Raw genomic sequence first — 21,964 nt, 5'->3', positions numbered from 1 at the left:
GCTAGCACCTTCTGAATGCCAGCTATGTGAAGACGGTCGCATTTCAAGAGCAGGGCTGCGAAAGGAGCCTGGCACGGACACCACCATTCCCAGCATGCGTTTGAAGTTTCAAGTGGCAAGATAAGCAAGCAGCCCCATTCTCTGTGCCTCTATGCGAACAGTGCCATGGGCAGATGAGGCTGAGCAACAGCTTTCCAGGCTAGCCCCTTCTGCCTGCCAGCTATCTGCAGACTTTCGCACTTCAAGAGCAGCGCTGCGAAAGGAGCCTAGCAGGTACACCATCTTTCCCAGGCTACGTTTGAAGATTGAGGTGGCAAGACAAGCAAGCAGCCCCATTCTCTGTGCCTCTGTGCGAGCAGTGCCATGGGCAGATGAGGCTGAGCAACAGCTTTCCAGGCTAGCCCCTTCTGCCTGCCAGCTATCTGCAGACTTTCGCACTTCAAGAGCAGGGCTGCGAAAGGAGCCTAGCAGGTACACCATCTTTCCCAGGCTACGTTTGAAGTTTGAGGTAGCAAGACAAGCAAGCAGCCCCATTCTCTGTGCCTCTGTGCGAGCAGTGCAATGGGCAGATGAGGCTGAGCAACAGCTTTCCAGGCTAGCACCTTCTGAATGCCAGCTATGTGAAGACGGTCGCATTTCAAGAGCAGGGCTGCGAAAGGAGCCTGGCTGGGACACCATCTTTCCCAGGCTACGTTTGAAGTTTGAGGTAGCAAGACAAGCAAGCAGCTCCATTCTCTGTGCCTCTGTGCGAGCACTGCCATGGGCAGATGAGGCTGAGCAACAGCTTTCCAGGCTAGCCCCTTCTGGCTGCCAGCTATCTGCAGACGTTCGCACTTTCGGAGCAGGGCTGCGAAAGGAGCCTGACTGGGACACCACCATTCCCAGCATGCGTTTGAAGTTTCAAGTGGCAAGATAAGCAAGCAGCCCCATTCTCTGTGCCTCTATGCGAACAGTGCCATGGGCATATGAGGCTGAGCAACAGCTTTCCAGGCTAGCCCCTTCTGCCTGCCAGCTATCTGCAGACGGTCGCATTTCAAGAGCTGGGCTGCGAAAGGAGCCTAGCAGGTACACCACTTTTACCAGGCTACGTTTGAAGTTTGAGGTGGCAAGACAAGCAAGGAGCCCCATTCTCTGTGCCTCTGTGCGAGCACTGCCATGGGCAGATGAGGCTGAGCTACAGCTTTCCAGGCTAGCACCTTCTGGCTGCCAGCTATCTGCAGACTTTCGCACTTTCGGAGCAGGTCTGAGAAAGGAGCCGGGCTGGGACACCACCATTCCCAGCATGCGTTTGAAGTTTCAAGTGGCAAGACAAGCAAGCAGCCCCATTCTCTGTGCCTCTGTGCGAGCAGTGCCATGGTCAGATGAGGCTGAGCAACAGCTTTCCAGGCTAGCCCCTTCTGCCTGCCAGCTATCTGCAGACGTTCGCACTTTCGGAGCAGGGCTGCGAAAGGAGCCTAGCACGTACACCATCTTTCCCAGGATACGTTTGAAGTTTGAGGTGGCAAGACAAGCAAGGAGCCCCATTCTCTGTGCCTCTGTGCGAGCAGTGCCATGGGCAGATGAGGCTGAGCAACAGCTTTCCAGGCTAGCCCCTTCTGGCTGCCAGCTATCTGTCGACGTTCGCACTTTCGGTCAGGGCTGTGATAGGAGCCTGGCAGGGACACCACCATTCCCAGCATGCGTTTGAAGTTTCAAGTGGCAAGACAAGCAAGCAGCTCCATTCTCTGTGCCTCTATGCGAACAGTGCCATGGGCAGATGAGGCTGAGCAACAGCTTTCCAGGCTAGCCCCTTCTGCCTGCCAGCTATCTGCAGACGTTCGCACTTTCGGAGCAGGGCTGCGAAAGGAGCCTGGCTGGGACACCAACTTTCCCAGGCTACGTTTGAAGTTTGAGGTGGCAAGACAAGCAAGCAGCCCCATTCTCTGTGCCTCTGTGCGAGCAGTGCCATGGGCAGATCAGGCTGAGCAACAGCTTTCCAGGCTAGCCCCTTCTGCCTGCCAGCTATCTGCAGACGTTCGCACTTTAGGAGCAGGGCTGTGAAATGAGCCTAGCAGGTACACCATCTTTCCCAGGCTACGTTTGAAGTTTGAGGTAGCAAGACAAGCAAGCAGCCCCATTCTCTGTGCCTCTGTGCGAGCAGTGCAATGGGCAGATGAGGCTGAGCAACAGCTTTCCAGGCTAGCACCTTCTGAATGCCAGCTATGTGAAGACGGTCGCATTTCAAGAGCAGGGCTGCGAAAGGAGCCTGGCACGGACACCACCATTCCCAGCATGCGTTTGAAGTTTCAAGTGGCAAGATAAGCAAGCAGCCCCATTCTCTGTGCCTCTATGCGAACAGTGCCATGGGCAGATGAGGCTGAGCAACAGCTTTCCAGGCTAGCCCCTTCTGCCTGCCAGCTATCTGCAGACTTTCGCACTTCAAGAGCAGCGCTGCGAAAGGAGCCTAGCAGGTACACCATCTTTCCCAGGCTACGTTTGAAGATTGAGGTGGCAAGACAAGCAAGCAGCCCCATTCTCTGTGCCTCTGTGCGAGCAGTGCCATGGGCAGATGAGGCTGAGCAACAGCTTTCCAGGCTAGCCCCTTCTGCCTGCCAGCTATCTGCAGACTTTCGCACTTCAAGAGCAGGGCTGCGAAAGGAGCCTGGCTGGGACACCATCTTTCCCAGGCTACGTTTGAAGTTTGAGGTAGCAAGACAAGCAAGCAGCCCCATTCTCTGTGCCTCTGTGCGAGCAGTGCAATGGGCAGATGAGGCTGAGCAACAGCTTTCCAGGCTAGCACCTTCTGAATGCCAGCTATGTGAAGACGGTCGCATTTCAAGAGCAGGGCTGCGAAAGGAGCCTGGCTGGGACACCATCTTTCCCAGGCTACGTTTGAAGTTTGAGGTAGCAAGACAAGCAAGCAGCTCCATTCTCTGCGCCTCTGTGCGAGCACTGCCATGGGCAGATGAGGCTGAGCAACAGCTTTCCAGGCTAGCCCCTTCTGGCTGCCAGCTATCTGCAGACGTTCGCACTTTCGGAGCAGGGCTGCGAAAGGAGCCTGACTGGGACACCACCATTCCCAGCATGCGTTTGAAGTTTCAAGTGGCAAGATAAGCAAGCAGCCCCATTCTCTGTGCCTCTATGCGAACAGTGCCATGGGCATATGAGGCTGAGCAACAGCTTTCCAGGCTAGCCCCTTCTGCCTGCCAGCTATCTGCAGACGGTCGCATTTCAAGAGCAGGGCTGCGAAAGGAGCCTAGCAGGTACACCATCTTTCCCAGGCTGCGTTTGAAGTTTGAGGTGGCAAGACAAGCAAGCAGCCTCGTTCTCTGTGCCTCTGTGCGAGCACTGCCATGGGCAGATGAGGCTGAGCAACAGCTTTCCAGGCTAGCACCTTCTGGCTGCCAGCTATCTGCAGACTTTCGCGCTTTCGGAGCAGGTCTGAGAAAGGAGCCGGGCTGGGACACCAACTTTCCCAGGCTACGTTTGAAGTTTGAGGTGGCAAGACAAGCAAGCAGCTCCATTCTCTGTGCCTCTGTGCGAGCACAGCCATGGGCAGATGAGGCTAAGCAACAGCTTTCCAGGCTAGCCCCTTCTGCCTGCCAGCTATCTGCAGACGTTCGCACTTTAGGAGCAGGGCTGTGAAATGAGCCTGGCAGGGACACCACCATTCCCAGCATGCGTTTGAAGTTTCAAGTGGCAAGATAAGCAAGCAGCCCCATTCTCTGTGCCTCTATGCGAACAGTGCCATGGGCAGATGAGGCTGAGCAACAGCTTTCCAGGCTAGCCCCTTCTGCCTGCCAGCTATCTGCAGACGTTCGCACTTTCGGAGCAGGGCTGCGAAAGGAGCCTGGCAGGGAAACCATCTTTCCCAGGCTACGTTTGAAGTTTGAGGTAGCAAGACAAGCAAGCAGCCCCATTCTCTGTGCCTCTGTGCGAGCAGTGCCATGGGCAGATGAGGCTGAGCAACAGCTTTCCAGGCTAGCACCTTCTGAATGCCAGCTATGTGAAGACGGTCGCATTTGAAGAGCAGGGCTGCGAAAGGAGCCTGGCTGGGACACCATCTTTCCCAGGCTACGTTTGAAGTTTGAGGTAGCAAGACAAGCAAGGAGCTCCATTCTCTGCGCCTCTGTGCGAGCACTGCCATGGGCAGATGAGGCTGAGCAACAGCTTTCCAGGCTAGCCCCTTCTGGCTGCCAGCTATCTGCAGACGTTCGCACTTTCGGAGCAGGGCTGCGAAAGGAGCCTGACTGGGACACCACCATTCCCAGCATGCGTTTGAAGTTTCAAGTGGCAAGATAAGCAAGCAGCCCCATTCTCTGTGCCTCTATGCGAACAGTGCCATGGGCATATGAGGCTGAGCAACAGCTTTCCAGGCTAGCCCCTTCTGCCTGCCAGCTATCTGCAGACGGTCGCATTTCAAGAGCAGGGCTGCGAAAGGAGCCTAGCAGGTACACCATCTTTCCCAGGCTGCGTTTGAAGTTTGAGGTGGCAAGACAAGCAAGCAGCCTCGTTCTCTGTGCCTCTGTGCGAGCACTGCCATGGGCAGATGAGGCTGAGCAACAGCTTTCCAGGCTAGCCCCTTCTGGCTGCCAGCTATCTGCCGACGTTCGCACTTTCGGTCAGGGCTGTGATAGGAGCCTGGCAGGGACACCACCATTCCCAGCATGCGTTTGAAGTTTCAAGTGGCAAGACAAGCAAGCAGCTCCATTCTCTGTGCCTCTATGCGAACAGTGCCATGGGCAGATGAGGCTGAGCAACAGCTTTCCAGGCTAGCCCCTTCTGCCTGCCAGCTATCTGCAGACGTTCGCACTTTCGGAGCAGGGCTGCGAAAGGAGCCTGGCTGGGACACCAACTTTCCCAGGCTACGTTTGAAGTTTGAGGTGGCAAGACAAGCAAGCAGCCCCATTCTCTGTGCCTCTGTGCGAGCAGTGCCATGGGCAGATCAGGCTGAGCAACAGCTTTCCAGGCTAGCCCCTTCTGCCTGCCAGCTATCTGCAGACGTTCGCACTTTCGCAGCAGGGCTGTGATAGGAGCCTGGCAGGGACACCACCATTCCCAGCATGCATTTGATGTTTCAAGTGGCAAGATAAGCAAGCAGCCCCATTCTCTGTGCCTCTATGCGAACAGTGCCATGGGCAGATGAGGCTGAGCAACAGCTTTCCAGGATAGCCCCTTCTGCCTGCCAGCTATCTGCAGACGGTCGCATTTCAAGAGCAGGGATGCGAAAGGAGCCTATCAGGTACACCCTCTTTCCCAGGATACGTTTGAAGTTTGAGGTAGCAAGACAAGCAAGGAGCCCCATTCTCTGTGCCTCTGTGCGAGCAGTGCCATGGGCAGATGAGGCTGAGCAACAGCTTTCCAGAATAGACCCTTCTGGCTGCCAGCTATCTGCAGATCTTCGCACTTTCGGAGCAGGGCTGTGATAGGAGCGTGGCAGGGACACCACCATTCCCAGCATGCGTTTGAAGTTTCAAGTGGCAAGATAAGCAAGCAGCCCATTCTCTGTGCCTCTGTGCGAGCAGTGCCATGGGCAGATGAGGCTGAGCAACAGCTTTCCAGGCTAGCCCCTTCTGCCTGCCAGCTATCTGCAGACGTTCGCACTTTAGGAGCAGGGCTGTGAAATGAGCCTAGCAGGTACACCATCTTTCCCAGGCTACGTTTGAAGTTTGAGGTAGCAAGACAAGCAAGCAGCCCCATTCTCTGTGCCTCTGTGCGAGCAGTGCAATGGGCAGATGAGGCTGAGCAACAGCTTTCCAGGCTAGCACCTTCTGAATGCCAGCTATGTGAAGACGGTCGCATTTCAAGAGCAGGGCTGCGAAAGGAGCCTGGCACGGACACCACCATTCCCAGCATGCGTTTGAAGTTTCAAGTGGCAAGATAAGCAAGCAGCCCCATTCTCTGTGCCTCTATGCGAACAGTGCCATGGGCAGATGAGGCTGAGCAACAGCTTTCCAGGCTAGCCCCTTCTGCCTGCCAGCTATCTGCAGACTTTCGCACTTCAAGAGCAGCGCTGCGAAAGGAGCCTAGCAGGTACACCATCTTTCCCAGGCTACGTTTGAAGATTGAGGTGGCAAGACAAGCAAGCAGCCCCATTCTCTGTGCCTCTGTGCGAGCAGTGCCATGGGCAGATGAGGCTGAGCAACAGCTTTCCAGGCTAGCCCCTTCTGCCTGCCAGCTATCTGCAGACTTTCGCACTTCAAGAGCAGGGCTGCGAAAGGAGCCTAGCAGGTACACCATCTTTCCCAGGCTACGTTTGAAGTTTGAGGTAGCAAGACAAGCAAGCAGCCCCATTCTCTGTGCCTCTGTGCGAGCAGTGCAATGGGCAGATGAGGCTGAGCAACAGCTTTCCAGGCTAGCACCTTCTGAATGCCAGCTATGTGAAGACGGTCGCATTTCAAGAGCAGGGCTGCGAAAGGAGCCTGGCTGGGACACCATCTTTCCCAGGCTACGTTTGAAGTTTGAGGTAGCAAGACAAGCAAGCAGCTCCATTCTCTGTGCCTCTGTGCGAGCACTGCCATGGGCAGATGAGGCTGAGCAACAGCTTTCCAGGCTAGCCCCTTCTGGCTGCCAGCTATCTGCAGACGTTCGCACTTTCGGAGCAGGGCTGCGAAAGGAGCCTGACTGGGACACCACCATTCCCAGCATGCGTTTGAAGTTTCAAGTGGCAAGATAAGCAAGCAGCCCCATTCTCTGTGCCTCTATGCGAACAGTGCCATGGGCATATGAGGCTGAGCAACAGCTTTCCAGGCTAGCCCCTTCTGCCTGCCAGCTATCTGCAGACGGTCGCATTTCAAGAGCTGGGCTGCGAAAGGAGCCTAGCAGGTACACCACTTTTACCAGGCTACGTTTGAAGTTTGAGGTGGCAAGACAAGCAAGGAGCCCCATTCTCTGTGCCTCTGTGCGAGCACTGCCATGGGCAGATGAGGCTGAGCTACAGCTTTCCAGGCTAGCACCTTCTGGCTGCCAGCTATCTGCAGACTTTCGCACTTTCGGAGCAGGTCTGAGAAAGGAGCCGGGCTGGGACACCACCATTCCCAGCATGCGTTTGAAGTTTCAAGTGGCAAGACAAGCAAGCAGCCCCATTCTCTGTGCCTCTGTGCGAGCAGTGCCATGGTCAGATGAGGCTGAGCAACAGCTTTCCAGGCTAGCCCCTTCTGCCTGCCAGCTATCTGCAGACGTTCGCACTTTCGGAGCAGGGCTGCGAAAGGAGCCTAGCACGTACACCATCTTTCCCAGGCTACGTTTGAAGTTTGAGGTGGCAAGACAAGCAAGCAGCCCCATTCTCTGTGCCTCTGTGCGAGCAGTGCCATGGGCAGATCAGGCTGAGCAACAGCTTTCCAGGCTAGCCCCTTCTGCCTGCCAGCTATCTGCAGACGTTCGCACTTTAGGAGCAGGGCTGTGAAATGAGCCTAGCAGGTACACCATCTTTCCCAGGCTACGTTTGAAGTTTGAGGTAGCAAGACAAGCAAGCAGCCCCATTCTCTGTGCCTCTGTGCGAGCAGTGCAATGGGCAGATGAGGCTGAGCAACAGCTTTCCAGGCTAGCACCTTCTGAATGCCAGCTATGTGAAGACGGTCGCATTTCAAGAGCAGGGCTGCGAAAGGAGCCTGGCACGGACACCACCATTCCCAGCATGCGTTTGAAGTTTCAAGTGGCAAGATAAGCAAGCAGCCCCATTCTCTGTGCCTCTATGCGAACAGTGCCATGGGCAGATGAGGCTGAGCAACAGCTTTCCAGGCTAGCCCCTTCTGCCTGCCAGCTATCTGCAGACTTTCGCACTTCAAGAGCAGCGCTGCGAAAGGAGCCTAGCAGGTACACCATCTTTCCCAGGCTACGTTTGAAGATTGAGGTGGCAAGACAAGCAAGCAGCCCCATTCTCTGTGCCTCTGTGCGAGCAGTGCCATGGGCAGATGAGGCTGAGCAACAGCTTTCCAGGCTAGCCCCTTCTGCCTGCCAGCTATCTGCAGACTTTCGCACTTCAAGAGCAGGGCTGCGAAAGGAGCCTGGCTGGGACACCATCTTTCCCAGGCTACGTTTGAAGTTTGAGGTAGCAAGACAAGCAAGCAGCCCCATTCTCTGTGCCTCTGTGCGAGCAGTGCAATGGGCAGATGAGGCTGAGCAACAGCTTTCCAGGCTAGCACCTTCTGAATGCCAGCTATGTGAAGACGGTCGCATTTCAAGAGCAGGGCTGCGAAAGGAGCCTGGCTGGGACACCATCTTTCCCAGGCTACGTTTGAAGTTTGAGGTAGCAAGACAAGCAAGCAGCTCCATTCTCTGCGCCTCTGTGCGAGCACTGCCATGGGCAGATGAGGCTGAGCAACAGCTTTCCAGGCTAGCCCCTTCTGGCTGCCAGCTATCTGCAGACGTTCGCACTTTCGGAGCAGGGCTGCGAAAGGAGCCTGACTGGGACACCACCATTCCCAGCATGCGTTTGAAGTTTCAAGTGGCAAGATAAGCAAGCAGCCCCATTCTCTGTGCCTCTATGCGAACAGTGCCATGGGCATATGAGGCTGAGCAACAGCTTTCCAGGCTAGCCCCTTCTGCCTGCCAGCTATCTGCAGACGGTCGCATTTCAAGAGCAGGGCTGCGAAAGGAGCCTAGCAGGTACACCATCTTTCCCAGGCTGCGTTTGAAGTTTGAGGTGGCAAGACAAGCAAGCAGCCTCGTTCTCTGTGCCTCTGTGCGAGCACTGCCATGGGCAGATGAGGCTGAGCAACAGCTTTCCAGGCTAGCACCTTCTGGCTGCCAGCTATCTGCAGACTTTCGCGCTTTCGGAGCAGGTCTGAGAAAGGAGCCGGGCTGGGACACCAACTTTCCCAGGCTACGTTTGAAGTTTGAGGTGGCAAGACAAGCAAGCAGCTCCATTCTCTGTGCCTCTGTGCGAGCACAGCCATGGGCAGATGAGGCTAAGCAACAGCTTTCCAGGCTAGCCCCTTCTGCCTGCCAGCTATCTGCAGACGTTCGCACTTTAGGAGCAGGGCTGTGAAATGAGCCTGGCAGGGACACCACCATTCCCAGCATGCGTTTGAAGTTTCAAGTGGCAAGATAAGCAAGCAGCCCCATTCTCTGTGCCTCTATGCGAACAGTGCCATGGGCAGATGAGGCTGAGCAACAGCTTTCCAGGCTAGCCCCTTCTGCCTGCCAGCTATCTGCAGACGTTCGCACTTTCGGAGCAGGGCTGCGAAAGGAGCCTGGCAGGGAAACCATCTTTCCCAGGCTACGTTTGAAGTTTGAGGTAGCAAGACAAGCAAGCAGCCCCATTCTCTGTGCCTCTGTGCGAGCAGTGCCATGGGCAGATGAGGCTGAGCAACAGCTTTCCAGGCTAGCACCTTCTGAATGCCAGCTATGTGAAGACGGTCGCATTTGAAGAGCAGGGCTGCGAAAGGAGCCTGGCTGGGACACCATCTTTCCCAGGCTACGTTTGAAGTTTGAGGTAGCAAGACAAGCAAGCAGCTCCATTCTCTGCGCCTCTGTGCGAGCACTGCCATGGGCAGATGAGGCTGAGCAACAGCTTTCCAGGCTAGCCCCTTCTGGCTGCCAGCTATCTGCAGACGTTCGCACTTTCGGAGCAGGGCTGCGAAAGGAGCCTGACTGGGACACCACCATTCCCAGCATGCGTTTGAAGTTTCAAGTGGCAAGATAAGCAAGCAGCCCCATTCTCTGTGCCTCTATGCGAACAGTGCCATGGGCATATGAGGCTGAGCAACAGCTTTCCAGGCTAGCCCCTTCTGCCTGCCAGCTATCTGCAGACGGTCGCATTTCAAGAGCAGGGCTGCGAAAGGAGCCTAGCAGGTACACCATCTTTCCCAGGCTGCGTTTGAAGTTTGAGGTGGCAAGACAAGCAAGCAGCCTCGTTCTCTGTGCCTCTGTGCGAGCACTGCCATGGGCAGATGAGGCTGAGCAACAGCTTTCCAGGCTAGCACCTTCTGGCTGCCAGCTATCTGCAGACTTTCGCGCTTTCGGAGCAGGTCTGAGAAAGGAGCCGGGCTGGGACACCAACTTTCCCAGGCTACGTTTGAAGTTTGAGGTGGCAAGACAAGCAAGCAGCTCCATTCTCTGTGCCTCTGTGCGAGCACAGCCATGGGCAGATGAGGCTAAGCAACAGCTTTCCAGGCTAGCCCCTTCTGCCTGCCAGCTATCTGCAGACGTTCGCACTTTAGGAGCAGGGCTGTGAAATGAGCCTGGCAGGGACACCACCATTCCCAGCATGCGTTTGAAGTTTCAAGTGGCAAGATAAGCAAGCAGCCCCATTCTCTGTGCCTCTATGCGAACAGTGCCATGGGCAGATGAGGCTGAGCAACAGCTTTCCAGGCTAGCCCCTTCTGCCTGCCAGCTATCTGCAGACGTTCGCACTTTCGGAGCAGGGCTGCGAAAGGAGCCTGGCAGGGAAACCATCTTTCCCAGGCTACGTTTGAAGTTTGAGGTAGCAAGACAAGCAAGCAGCCCCATTCTCTGTGCCTCTGTGCGAGCAGTGCCATGGGCAGATGAGGCTGAGCAACAGCTTTCCAGGCTAGCACCTTCTGAATGCCAGCTATGTGAAGACGGTCGCATTTCAAGAGCAGGGCTGCGAAAGGAGCCTAGCAGGTACACCATCTTTCCCAGGCTACGTTTGAAGTTTGAGGTGGCAAGACAAGCTAGGAGCCCCATTCTCTGTGCCTCTGTGCGAGCACTGCCATGGGCAGATGAGGCTGAGCAACAGCTTTCCAGGCTAGCCCCTTCTGGCTGCCAGCTATCTGCAGACGGTCGCATTTCAAGAGCAGGGCTGCGAAAGGAGCCTAGCAGGTACACCACCATTCCCAGGCTACGTTTGAAGTTTGAGGTGGCAAGACAAGCAAGCAGCCTCATTCTCTGTGCCTCTGTGCGAACAGTGCCATGGGCAGATGAGGCTGAGCAACAGCTTTCCAGGCTAGCCCCTTCTGCCTGCCAGCTATCTGCCGACGTTCGCACTTTCGGAGCAGGGCTGCGAAAGGAGCCTGGCTGGGACACCAACTTTCACAGGCTACGTTTGAAGTTTCAAGTGGCAAGACAAGCAAGCAGCCCCATTCTCTGTGCCTCTGTGCGAGCAGTGCCATGGGCAGATGAGGCTGAGCAACAGCTTTCCAGGCTATCCCCTTCTGGCTGCGAGCTATCTGCCGACGTTCGCACTTTCGGTCAGGGCTGTGATAGGAGCCTGGCAGGGACACCACGATTCCCAGCATGCGTTTGAAGTTTCAAGTGGCAAGACAAGCAAGCAGCCCCATTCTCTGTGCCTCTGTGCGAGCAGTGCCATGGTCAGATGAGGCTGAGCAACAGCTTTCCAGGCTAGCCCCTTCTGCCTGCCAGCTATCTGCAGACGTTCGCACTTTCGGAGCAGGGCTGCGAAAGGAGCCTAGCACGTACACCATCTTTCCCAGGATACGTTTGAAGTTTGAGGTGGCAAGACAAGCAAGGAGCCCCATTCTCTGTGCCTCTGTGCGAGCAGTGCCATGGGCAGATGAGGCTGAGCAACAGCTTTCCAGGCTAGCCCCTTCTGGCTGCCAGCTATCTGCCGACGTTCGCACTTTCGGTCAGGGCTGTGATAGGAGCCTGGCAGGGACACCACCATTCCCAGCATGCGTTTGAAGTTTCAAGTGGCAAGACAAGCAAGCAGCTCCATTCTCTGTGCCTCTATGCGAACAGTGCCATGGGCAGATGAGGCTGAGCAACAGCTTTCCAGGCTAGCCCCTTCTGCCTGCCAGCTATCTGCAGACGTTCGCACTTTCGGAGCAGGGCTGCGAAAGGAGCCTGGCTGGGACACCAACTTTCCCAGGCTACGTTTGAAGTTTGAGGTGGCAAGACAAGCAAGCAGCCCCATTCTCTGTGCCTCTGTGCGAGCAGTGCAATGGGCAGATGAGGCTGAGCAACAGCTTTCCAGGCTAGCACTTTCTGAATGCCAGCTATGTGATGACGGTCGCATTTCAAGAGCAGGGCTGCGAAAGGAGCCTGGCACGGACACCACCATTCCCAGCATGCGTTTGAAGTTTCAAGTGGCAAGATAAGCAAGCAAGGAGCCCCATTCTCTGTGCCTCTATGCGAACTGTGCCATGGGCAGATGAGGCTGAGCAACAGCTTTCCAGGCTAGCCCCTTCTGCCTGCCAGCTATCTGCCGACGTTCGCACTTTCGGTCAGGGCTGTGATAGGAGCCTGGCAGGGACACCACCATTCCCAGCATGCGTTTGAAGTTTGAGGTGGCAAGACAAGCAAGCAGCCCCATTCTCTGTGCCTCTGTGCGAGCAGTGCCATGGTCAGATGAGGCTGAGCAACAGCTTTCCAGGCTAGCACCTTCTGCCTGCCAGCTATCTGCAGACGTTCGCACTTTCGGAGCAGGGCTGCGAAAGGAGCCTGGCTGGGACACCAAATTTCCCAGGCTACGTTTGAAGTTTGAGGTGGCAAGACAAGCAAGCAGCCCCATTCTCTGTGCCTCTGTGCGAGCAGTGCCATGGGCAGATGAGGCTGAGCAACAGCTTTCCAGGCTAGCCCCTTCTGCCTGCCAGCTATCTGCAGACGTTCGCACTTTCGCAGCAGGGCTGTGATAGGAGCCTGGCAGGGACACCACCATTCCCAGCATGCATTTGATGTTTCAAGTGGCAAGATAAGCAAGCAGCCCCATTCTCTGTGCCTCTATGCGAACAGTGCCATGGGCAGATGAGGCTGAGCAACAGCTTTCCAGGCTAGCCCCTTCTGCCTGCCAGCTATGTGCAGACGGTCGCATTTCAAGAGCAGGGCTGCGAAAGGAGCCTAGCAGGTACACCATCTTTCCCAGGCTGCGTTTGAAGTTTGAGGTGGCAAGACAAGCAAGCAGCCTCGTTCTCTTTGCCTCTGTGCGAGCAGTGCCATGGGCAGATGAGGCTGAGCAACAGCTTTCCAGGCTAGCCCCTTCTGCCTGCCAGCTATCTGCAGACGTTCGCACTTTCGGAGCAGGGCTGTGATAGGAGCCTGGCAGGGACACCACCATTCCCAGCATGCGTTTGAAGTTTGAAGTGCCAAGATAAGCAATCAGCCTCATTCTCTGTGCCTCTATGTGAATAGTGCCATGGGCAGATGAGGCTGAGCAACAGCTTTCCAGGCTAGCCCCTTCTGCCTGCCAGCTATCTGCAGACGTTCGCACTTTCGGAGCAGGGCTGCGTAAGGAGCCTGGCTGGGACACCAACTTTCCCAGGCTACGTTTGAAGTTTGAGGTGGCAAGACAAGCAAGCAGCCTCGTTCTCTTTGCCTCTGTGCGAGCAGTGCCATGGGCAGATGAGGCTGAGCAACAGCTTTCCAGGCTAGCCCCTTCTGCCTGCCAGCTATCTGCAGACGTTCGCACTTTCGGAGCAGGGCTGTGATAGGAGCCTGGCAGGGACACCACCATTCCCAGCATGCGTTTGAAGTTTGAAGTGCCAAGATAAGCAATCAGCCCCATTCTCTGTGCCTCTATGTGAATAGTGCCATGGGCAGATGAGGCTGAGCAACAGCTTTCCAGGCTAGCCCCTTCTGCCTGCCAGCTATCTGCAGACGTTCGCACTTTCGGAGCAGGGCTGCGTAAGGAGCCTGGCTGGGACACCAACTTTCCCAGGCTACGTTTGAAGTTTGAGGTAGCAAGACAAGCAAGGAGCCCCATTCTCTGTGCCTCTGTGCGAGCAGTGCCATGGGCAGATGAGGCTGAGCAACAGCTTTCCAGGCTAGCCCCTTCTGGCTGCCAGCTATCTGCCGACGTTCGCACTTTCGGTCAGGGCTGTGATAGGAGCCTGGCAGGGACACCACCATTCCCAGCATGCGTTTGAAGTTTCAAGTGGCAAGACAAGCAAGCAGCTCCATTCTCTGTGCCTCTATGCGAACAGTGCCATGGGCAGATGAGGCTGAGCAACAGCTTTCCAGGCTAGCCCCTTCTGCCTGCCAGCTATCTGCAGACGTTCGCACTTTCGGAGCAGGGCTGCGAAAGGAGCCTGGCTGGGACACCAACTTTCCCAGGCTACGTTTGAAGTTTGAGGTGGCAAGACAAGCAAGCAGCCCCATTCTCTGTGCCTCTGTGCGAGCAGTGCCATGGGCAGATCAGGCTGAGCAACAGCTTTCCAGGCTAGCCCCTTCTGGCTGCCAGCTATCTGCAGACGTTCGCACTTTCGCAGCAGGGCTGTGATAGGAGCCTGGCAGGGACACCACCATTCCCAGCATGCATTTGATGTTTCAAGTGGCAAGATAAGCAAGCAGCCCCATTCTCTGTGCCTCTATGCGAACAGTGCCATGGGCAGATGAGGCTGAGCAACAGCTTTCCAGGATAGCCCCTTCTGCCTGCCAGCTATCTGCAGACGGTCGCATTTCAAGAGCAGGGATGCGAAAGGAGCCTATCAGGTACACCCTCTTTCCCAGGATACGTTTGAAGTTTGAGGTAGCAAGACAAGCAAGGAGCCCCATTCTCTGTGCCTCTGTGCGAGCAGTGCCATGGGCAGATGAGGCTGAGCAACAGCTTTCCAGGCTAGCACCTTCTGCCTGCCAGCTATCTGCAGATCTTCGCACTTTCGGAGCAGGGCTGTGATAGGAGCGTGGCAGGGACACCACCATTCCCAGCATGCGTTTGAAGTTTCAAGTGGCAAGATAAGCAAGCAGCCCATTCTCTGTGCCTCTGTGCGAGCAGTGCCATGGGCAGATGAGGCTGAGCAACAGCTTTCCAGGCTAGCCCCTTCTGCCTGCCAGCTATCTGCAGACGTTCGCACTTTAGGAGCAGGGCTGTGAAATGAGCCTAGCAGGTACACCATCTTTCCCAGGCTACGTTTGAAGTTTGAGGTAGCAAGACAAGCAAGCAGCCCCATTCTCTGTGCCTCTGTGCGAGCAGTGCAATGGGCAGATGAGGCTGAGCAACAGCTTTCCAGGCTAGCACCTTCTGAATGCCAGCTATGTGAAGACGGTCGCATTTCAAGAGCAGGGCTGCGAAAGGAGCCTGGCACGGACACCACCATTCCCAGCATGCGTTTGAAGTTTCAAGTGGCAAGATAAGCAAGCAGCCCCATTCTCTGTGCCTCTATGCGAACAGTGCCATGGGCAGATGAGGCTGAGCAACAGCTTTCCAGGCTAGCCCCTTCTGCCTGCCAGCTATCTGCAGACTTTCGCACTTCAAGAGCAGCGCTGCGAAAGGAGCCTAGCAGGTACACCATCTTTCCCAGGCTACGTTTGAAGATTGAGGTGGCAAGACAAGCAAGCAGCCCCATTCTCTGTGCCTCTGTGCGAGCAGTGCCATGGGCAGATGAGGCTGAGCAACAGCTTTCCAGGCTAGCCCCTTCTGCCTGCCAGCTATCTGCAAACTTTCGCACTTCAAGAGCAGGGCTGCGAAAGGAGCCTAGCAGGTACACCATCTTTCCCAGGCTACGTTTGAAGTTTGAGGTAGCAAGACAAGCAAGCAGCCCCATTCTCTGTGCCTCTGTGCGAGCAGTGCAATGGGCAGATGAGGCTGAGCAACAGCTTTCCAGGCTAGCACCTTCTGAATGCCAGCTATGTGAAGACGGTCGCATTTCAAGAGCAGGGCTGCGAAAGGAGCCTGGCTGGGACACCATCTTTCCCAGGCTACGTTTGAAGTTTGAGGTAGCAAGACAAGCAAGCAGCTCCATTCTCTGCGCCTCTGTGCGAGCACTGCCATGGGCAGATGAGGCTGAGCAACAGCTTTCCAGGCTAGCCCCTTCTGCCTGCCAGCTATCTGCAGACGTTCGCACTTTCGGAGCAGGGCTGCGAAAGGAGCCTGACTGGGACACCACCATTCCCAGCATGCGTTTGAAGTTTCAAGTGGCAAGATAAGCAAGCAGCCCCATTCTCTGTGCCTCTATGCGAACAGTGCCATGGGCATATGAGGCTGAGCAACAGCTTTCCAGGCTAGCCCCTTCTGCCTGCCAGCTATCTGCAGACGGTCGCATTTCAAGAGCTGGGCTGCGAAAGGAGCCTAGCAGGTACACCACTTTTCCCAGGCTACGTTTGAAGTTTGAGGTGGCAAGACAAGCAAGGAGCCCCATTCTCTGTGCCTCTGTGCGAGCACTGCCATGGGCAGATGAGGCTGAGCTACAGCTTTCCAGGCTAGCACCTTCTGGCTGCCAGCTATCTGCAGACTTTCGCACTTTCGGAGCAGGTCTGAGAAAGGAGCCGGGCTGGGACACCACCATTCCCAACATGCGTTTGAAGTTTCAAGTGGCAAGACAAGCAAGCAGCCCCATTCTCTGTGCCTCTGTGCGAGCAGTGCCATGGTCAGATGAGGCTGAGCAACAGCTTTCCAGGCTAGCCCTTTCTGCCTGCCAGCTATCTGCAGACGTTCGCACTTTCGGAGCAGGGCTGCGAAAGGTGCCTAGCACGTACACCATCTTTCCCAGGATACGTTTGAAGTTTGAGGTGGCAAGACAAGCAAGGAGCCCCATTCTCTGTGCCTCTGTGCGAGCAGTGCCATGGGCAGATGAGGCTGAGCAACAGCTTTCCAGGCTAGCCCCTTCTGGCTGCCAGCTATCTGCCGACGTTCGCACTTTCGGTCAGGGCTGTGATAGGAGCCTGGCAGGGACACCACCATTCCCAGCATGCGTTTGAAGTTTCAAGTGGCAAGACAAGCAAGCAGCTCCATTCTCTGTGCCTCTATGCGAACAGTGCCATGGGCAGATGAGGCTGAGCAACAGCTTTCCAGGCTAGCCCCTTCTGCCTGCCAGCTATCTGCAGACGTTCGCACTTTCGGAGCAGGGCTGCGAAAGGAGCCTGGCTGGGACACCAACTTTCCCAGGCTACGTTTGAAGTTTGAGGTGGCAAGACAAGCAAGCAGCCCCATTCTCTGTGCCTCTGTGCGAGCAGTGCCATGGGCAGATCAGGCTGAGCAACAGCTTTCCAGGCTAGCCCCTTCTGCCTGCCAGCTATCTGCAGACGTTCGCACTTTCGCAGCAGGGCTGTGATAGGAGCCTGGCAGGGACACCACCATTCCCAGCATGCATTTGATGTTTCAAGTGGCAAGATAAGCAAGCAGCCCCATTCTCTGTGCCTCTATGCGAACAGTGCCATGGGCAGATGAGGCTGAGCAACAGCTTTCCAGGATAGCCCCTTCTGCCTGCCAGCTATCTGCAGACGGTCGCATTTCAAGAGCAGGGATGCGAAAGGAGCCTAGCAGGTACACCATCTTTCCCAGGCTACGTTTGAAGTTTGAGGTGGCAAGACAAGCAAGCAGCCTCGTTCTCTTTGCCTCTATGCGAGCAGTGCCATGGGCAGATGAGGCTGAGCAACAGCTTTCCAGGCTAGCCCCTTCTGGCTGCCAGCTATCTGCAGACGTTCGCACTTTCGGAGCAGGGCTGTGATAGGAGCCTGGCAGGGACACCACCATTCCCAGCATGCGTTTGAAGTTTGAAGTGCCAAGATAAGCAATCAGCCCCATTCTCTGTGCCTCTATGTGAATAGTGCCATGGGCAGATGAGGCTGAGCAACAGCTTTCCAGGCTAGCCCCTTCTGCCTGCCAGCTATCTGCAGATCTTCGCACTTTCGGAGCAGGGCTGTGATAGGAGCGTGGCAGGGACACCACCATTCCCAGCATGCGTTTGAAGTTTCAAGTGGCAAGATAAGCAAGCAGCCCATTCTCTGTGCCTCTGTGCGAGCACAGCCATGGGCAGATGAGGCTAAGCAACAGCTTTCCAGGCTAGCCCCTTCTGCCTGCCAGCTATCTGCAGACGTTCGCACTTTAGGAGCAGGTCTGCGAAAGCAGCCTGGCTGGGACACCAACCTTCCCAGGCCACGTTTGAAGTTTGAGGTGGCAAGACAAGCAAGCAGCCCCATTCTCTGTGCCTCTGTGCGAGCAGTGCCATGGGCAGATGAGGCTGAGCAACAGCTTTCCAGGCTAGCCCCTTCTGCCTGCCAGCTATCTGCAGACGTTCGCTTTTCAAGAGCTGGGCTGCGAAAGGAGCCTAGCAGGTACACCATCTTTCCCAGGCTACGTTTGAAGTTTGAGGTGGCAAGACAAGCAAGGAGCCCCATTCTCTGTGCCTCTGTGCGAGCACTGCCATGGGCAGATGAGGCTGAGCAACAGCTTTCCAGGCTAGCACCTTCTGCCTGCCAGCTATCTGCAGACTTTCGCGCTTTCGGAGCAGGTCTGAGAAAGGAGCCGGGCTGGGACACCAACTTTCCCAGGCTACGTTTGAAGTTTGAGGTGGCAAGACAAGCAAGCAGCTCCATTCTCTGCGCCTCTGTGCGAGCACAGCCATGGGCAGATGAGGCTAAGCAACAGCTTTCCAGGCTAGCCCCTTCTGCCTGCCAGCTATCTGCAGACGTTCGCACTTTAGGAGCAGGGCTGTGAAATGAGCCTGGCAGGGACACCACCATTCCCAGCATGCGTTTGAAGTTTCAAGTGGCAAGATAAGCAAGCAGCCCCATTCTCTGTGCCTCTATGCGAACAGTGCCATGGGCAGATGAGGCTGAGCAACAGCTTTCCAGGCTAGCCCCTTCTGCCTGCCAGCTATCTGCAGACGTTCGCACTTTCGGAGCAGGGCTGCGAAAGGAGCCTGGCAGGGAAACCATCTTTCCCAGGCTACGTTTGAAGTTTGAGGTAGCAAGACAAGCAAGCAGCCCCATTCTCTGTGCCTCTGTGCGAGCAGTGCCATGGGCAGATGAGGCTGAGCAACAGCTTTCCAGGCTAGCACCTTCTGAATGCCAGCTATGTGAAGACGGTCGCATTTCAAGAGCAGGGCTGCGAAAGGAGCCTAGCAGGTACACCATCTTTCCCAGGCTACGTTTGAAGTTTGAGGTGGCAAGACAAGCAAGGAGCCCCATTCTCTGTGCCTCTGTGCGAGCACTGCCATGGGCAGATGAGGCTGAGCAACAGCTTTCCAGGCTAGCCCCTTCTGGCTGCCAGCTATCTGCAGACGGTCGCATTTCAAGAGCAGGGCTGCGAAAGGAGCCTAGCAGGTACACCACCATTCCCAGGCTACGTTTGAAGTTTGAGGTGGCAAGACAAGCAAGCAGCCTCATTCTCTGTGCCTCTGTGCGAGCAGTGCCATGGGGACATGAGGCTGAGCAACAGCTTTCCAGGCTAGCCCCTTCTGCCTGCCAGCTATCTGCCGACGTTCGCACTTTCGGAGCAGGGCTGCGAAAGGAGCCTGGCTGGGACACCAACTTTCACAGGCTACGTTTGAAGTTTCAAGTGGCAAGACAAGCAAGCAGCCCCATTCTCTGTGCCTCTGTGCGAGCAGTGCCATGGGCAGATGAGGCTGAGCAACAGCTTTCCAGGCTATCCCCTTCTGGCTGCCAGCTATCTGCCGACGTTCGCACTTTCGGTCAGGGCTGTGATAGGAGCCTGGCAGGGACACCACCATTCCCAGCATGCGTTTGAAGTTTCAAGTGGCAAGACAAGCAAGCAGCCCCATTCTCTGTGCCTCTGTGCGAGCAGTGCCATGGTCAGATGAGGCTGAGCAACAGCTTTCCAGGCTAGCCCCTTCTGCCTGCCAGCTATCTGCAGACGTTCGCACTTTCGGAGCAGGGCTGCGAAAGGAGCCTAGCACGTACACCATCTTTCCCAGGATACGTTTGAAGTTTGAGGTGGCAAGACAAGCAAGGAGCCCCATTCTCTGTGCCTCTGTGCGAGCAGTGCCATGGGCAGATGAGGCTGAGCAACAGCTTTCCAGGCTAGCCCCTTCTGGCTGCCAGCTATCTGCCGACGTTCGCACTTTCGGTCAGGGCTGTGATAGGAGCCTGGCAGGGACACCACCATTCCCAGCATGCGTTTGAAGTTTCAAGTGGCAAGACAAGCAAGCAGCTCCATTCTCTGTGCCTCTATGCGAACAGTGCCATGGGCAGATGAGGCTGAGCAACAGCTTTCCAGGCTAGCCCCTTCTGCCTGCCAGCTATCTGCAGACGTTCGCACTTTCGGAGCAGGGCTGCGAAAGGAGCCTGGCTGGGACACCAACTTTCCCAGGCTACGTTTGAAGTTTGAGGTGGCAAGACAAGCAAGCAGCCCCATTCTCTGTGCCTCTGTGCGAGCAGTGCCATGGGCAGATCAGGCTGAGCAACAGCTTTCCAGGCTAGCCCCTTCTGCCTGCCAGCTATCTGCAGACGTTCGCACTTTCGCAGCAGGGCTGTGATAGGAGCCTGGCAGGGACACCACCATTCCCAGCATGCATTTGATGTTTCAAGTGGCAAGATAAGCAAGCAGCCCCATTCTCTGTGCCTCTATGCGAACAGTGCCATGGGCAGATGAGGCTGAGCAACAGCTTTCCAGGCTAGCCCCTTCTGCCTGCCAGCTATCTGCAGACGTTCGCACTTTAGGAGCAGGGCTGTGAAATGAGCCTAGCAGGTACACCATCTTTCCCAGGCTACGTTTGAAGTTTGAGGTAGCAAGACAAGCAAGCAGCCCCATTCTCTGTGCCTCTGTGCGAGCAGTGCAATGGGCAGATGAGGCTGAGCAACAGCTTTCCAGGCTAGCACCTTCTGAATGCCAGCTATGTGAAGACGGTCGCATTTCAAGAGCAGGGCTGCGAAAGGAGCCTGGCACGGACACCACCATTCCCAGCATGCGTTTGAAGTTTCAAGTGGCAAGATAAGCAAGCAGCCCCATTCTCTGTGCCTCTATGCGAACAGTGCCATGGGCAGATGAGGCTGAGCAACAGCTTTCCAGGCTAGCCCCTTCTGCCTGCCAGCTATCTGCAGACTTTCGCACTTCAAGAGCAGCGCTGCGAAAGGAGCCTAGCAGGTACACCATCTTTCCCAGGCTACGTTTGAAGATTGAGGTGGCAAGACAAGCAAGCAGCCCCATTCTCTGTGCCTCTGTGCGAGCAGTGCCATGGGCAGATGAGGCTGAGCAACAGCTTTCCAGGCTAGCCCCTTCTGCCTGCCAGCTATCTGCAGACTTTCGCACTTCAAGAGCAGGGCTGCGAAAGGAGCCTAGCAGGTACACCATCTTTCCCAGGCTACGTTTGAAGTTTGAGGTAGCAAGACAAGCAAGCAGCCCCATTCTCTGTGCCTCTGTGCGAGCAGTGCAATGGGCAGATGAGGCTGAGCAACAGCTTTCCAGGCTAGCACCTTCTGAATGCTAGCTATGTGAAGACGGTCGCATTTCAAGAGCAGGGCTTCGAAAGGAGCCTGGCTGGGACACCATCTTTCCCAGGCTACGTTTGAAGTTTGAGGTAGCAAGACAAGCAAGCAGCTCCATTCTCTGCGCCTCTGTGCGAGCACTGCCATGGGCAGATGAGGCTGAGCAACAGCTTTCCAGGCTAGCCCCTTCTGGCTGCCAGCTATCTGCAGACGTTCGCACTTTCGGAGCAGGGCTGCGAAAGGAGCCTGACTGGGACACCACCATTCCCAGCATGCGTTTGAAGTTTCAAGTGGCAAGATAAGCAAGCAGCCCCATTCTCTGTGCCTCTATGCGAACAGTGCCATGGGCATATGAGGCTGAGCAACAGCTTTCCAGGCTAGCCCCTTCTGCCTGCCAGCTATCTGCAGACGGTCGCATTTCAAGAGCAGGGCTGCGAAAGGAGCCTAGCAGGTACACCATCTTTCCCAGGCTGCGTTTGAAGTTTGAGGTGGCAAGACAAGCAAGCAGCCTCGTTCTCTGTGCCTCTGTGCGAGCACTGCCATGGGCAGATGAGGCTGAGCAACAGCTTTCCAGGCTAGCCCCTTCTGGCTGCCAGATATCTGCAGACGTTCGCACTTTCGGAGCAGGGCTGTGATAGGAGCCTGGCTGGGACACCAACCTTCCCAGGTCACGTTTGAAGTTTGAGGTGGCAAGACAAGCAAGCAGCCCCATTCTCTGTGCCTCTGTGCGAGCAGTGCCATGAGCAGATGAGGCTGAGTAACAGCTTTCCAGGCTAGCCCCTTCTGCCTGCCAGCTATCTGCAGACGTTCGCTTTTCAAGAGCTGGGCTGCGAAAGGAGCCTAGCAAGTACACCATCTTTCCCAGGCTACGTTTGAAGTTTGAGGTGGCAAGACAAGCAAGGAGCCCCATTCTCTGTGCCTCTGTGCGAGCACTGCCATGGGCAGATGAGGCTGAGCAACAGCT

The sequence above is a fragment of the Opisthocomus hoazin genome, chromosome 10, assembly GCF_030867145.1.
Source record: "Opisthocomus hoazin isolate bOpiHoa1 chromosome 10, bOpiHoa1.hap1, whole genome shotgun sequence".
Lineage (NCBI taxonomy): Eukaryota > Metazoa > Chordata > Aves > Opisthocomiformes > Opisthocomidae > Opisthocomus > Opisthocomus hoazin.
The sequence above is the reverse complement of the archived record's forward strand: the minus strand, read 5'-3'. Positions refer to the sequence as shown.